Source organism: Antrostomus carolinensis, unplaced genomic scaffold (assembly GCF_000700745.2).
Source record: "Antrostomus carolinensis isolate BGI_N321 unplaced genomic scaffold, ASM70074v2 scaffold25038, whole genome shotgun sequence".
NCBI lineage: Eukaryota > Metazoa > Chordata > Aves > Caprimulgiformes > Caprimulgidae > Antrostomus > Antrostomus carolinensis.
The window spans coordinates 4,886-7,497 of NW_010335361.1; the positions used below are offsets into that span (position 1 = coordinate 4,886).

Below are 2,612 nucleotides of genomic sequence, written 5' to 3' on the forward strand. Positions count from 1 at the left end.
ACAACTACATGAAACAGTTCTAAAAGAAATAACATCCACTACCATCATAAAACTGTAACGTGCATTTCAAGTTCCAAGGAGAAGAAGAAAAATTTACCAAACCTGTACTGTTTTAGAAATCTGAAAGTTACAGATCTGTCTCACACCAGAGACAGGCATGTCACAAATTTACTGAAGACGGAGCAAGCCTAAAGGTACTCGACTCTTGAAAGGCAGAGCTTTTGTGACCGACCTTTGGTACTCAACTGAAAAAGATTCTCTTTCAGGGAAACGTTGGGATGACTTGTCAGGAGAAAGGAAAAAAGTTGACTATTGAGAAGATTGTGCAGAAAATGCCTGTAACGGTGAATGAAACAACAGTGGAGGTGGTGAAGTTAATAGAGGAAGGAGTTTCAGTGGGTTTCAAACTGCTCCTGGCACTGCGAAGAGTACAAAGAAGAATGTGGCATCCAAAATTTAAAGAAAAGAAAGAATTTAAAGAAAGAAAGAATTTAAAGAAAGAAAAAATTTAAAGAAAGAAAAAAATTAAAGAAAGAAAAAAATTAAAGAAAGAAAAAAATTAAAGAAAGAAAAAAATTAAAGAAAGAAAAAAAAAAGGACTGGGACAGCTGAAAGAAACTGAGTCTTAGAAGATACAAGTGACTAGGAAAACTGTAAATGGTAAGGCAAAATACAAGTAAATGCAGTTTTAGCTACAATAGTCAAAATGAACGGTGCTTGAAAGATCTGGTAAGATGAAGATAATGCAAAAACTAAACAAACGAAGCTGGCAACGTACAAGTTAAAAGTTGCTGCTTTGGACTATAACAGAATATTGCCCCTACCACATTCTGTGTTTTCAGCACTACTGGATATCCTCAGCCCACAGCAATGACACATGCACTGAGAGGACGTGCCACTTCCACACAGTATGTCTCAATGAATGTTTCATCTGAGAAACTCTGATATTGCTTTCACAGCGAGTGTCCTTGTCATTTTACAAGATTTTTTAAATAATCCCTCCCTTTTAAAGAAATAAACAACTTAAACTTTTGTTGACTATAGTTAAACGTCACATCAGGGAACGGGCTGGGCTTGGTCAGTGGGTGGTGAGCAATAGCACTGGGTATCACTCATTTGCATATTTTATTACTGTTATTGTTATTATTTTAATATAATTATTATTTAGGTATTATTTTATTTCACTGATTATATTGTTCTTTTCTCACCTTACGAGTTTCCTTACCCTTGCCCCCCAATTCTCTCCTCTGTTCCCTGGGGTGGGGGAACTGAGCGAGCGGATATGTTTTGCTGCTAGCCCAGTGCCAGCCTAGTGCCAGCCCAGTAAAACCACCACATACATTTAGGTGAATTCTGTAAAATAAACCCTACATTCTCCACAGCACATATTTCAATAAATTGCTTCATTCTTTACCCTGCTATGCCATGAGAATTTATAAATAATAAGGGTCACCAGATACCAGAACGGATTGACTGGTGACATACTGTGAGATGCTCGAGGCTGAACCTGGGGTGCTCAATTAGTCAGTCACTCCAATTACTGACAGTGATTCCCATGCTAAGGAAAAAAATCCTGCATCAACAGGCAGACAGATTAGACAAGCACAGGGGATTTTAGTTTCTCAGTTCCCCTCAATACTTTCAGAACTGGTAGAAACAACAATTTAACCGACTATGTATCTTTTTTTCTGAGTGGTGAGTGGAGTGGGTTGCAGAGACTGCAGATAAGTGAAAATACACCCGTTCAACAAGAGGAGCTGCCTAAAGCAGTGCGAGAAGTTATTCTGCCACACGAGATTCCCAATAATTAAAATTTTTAAAAGAACAGGACAAAGTAAGCAAATTTAAAAAAAAAAAGAAAAAAGAAAAAAAGAAGTTCAAGGATCCCGAACCTTCTCTGAACTGTGCAGTTTCCAAACTTTTCTCCAAAAAACTGTGTTTGTCACTCATAGCTTCTTTGTCCTTCAGATTTTTTTGTCCTTTTATCTTTGTAGCTACTTTGGGGTACTGATAAAAAGCCGAAATCAGGGAGGTGCAAGGCAAAAGCATCAAAGGACTCCAGCATGTCAGCAAGCTAACTGCTGATAAAAGGAGCTTGTTTCTAACTAAAACATTCACCAAGGAAATAAAAGAAAAGTAGCCTGCAAAAACTACATTTACAGGCACATCTCACCACCTTCACTGTTACGCCAACCTCCCCCTCAGGACTGCAGGACCCACGGGTTGGCAAGGAAAGCAAAATGCTGAGAAACACATTTTTTTGCCGGGGAAGATGTCAAGAAATGGGACTCAAGAAGCCTGCCTGAAGCAACGTGCTACTGCTCGTCCCCCAAGGATCCTCCCATAAGGATCAACCCAAGACCCCAGCCCAGAAATCCCGTGTGCTGTTAACCAGTAACTGCAAGGCCACGGCATTGTACCTGCTTAGTGGGAACGAGCCTGTCCCAGACTCGCTGCTGTACCTGTATCATCACATCTTCCTTTAAAAAGAAATTCACAGAATCATAAGAATCACAGGATGTTGTGAGTTGGACCCACATGGACCATCCAGTCCAACTCCTGTCCCTGCACAGGACAAGCCCAGCATTCACACCATGTCCCTCAGGGCCTTG

At 40.0% G+C, this 2,612-nt stretch overlaps 1 protein-coding gene across 1 annotated transcript in view; it reads right to left on the minus strand.

Annotated features, from left to right (window-relative positions):
• The window catches only part of MBLAC2 (metallo-beta-lactamase domain containing 2), a gene marked incomplete at its 5' end in the record, with an annotated part of 4,233 nt that overhangs the window by 1,158 nt on the left and 463 nt on the right, over window positions 1-2,612 (minus strand). The window lies entirely within an intron of this gene.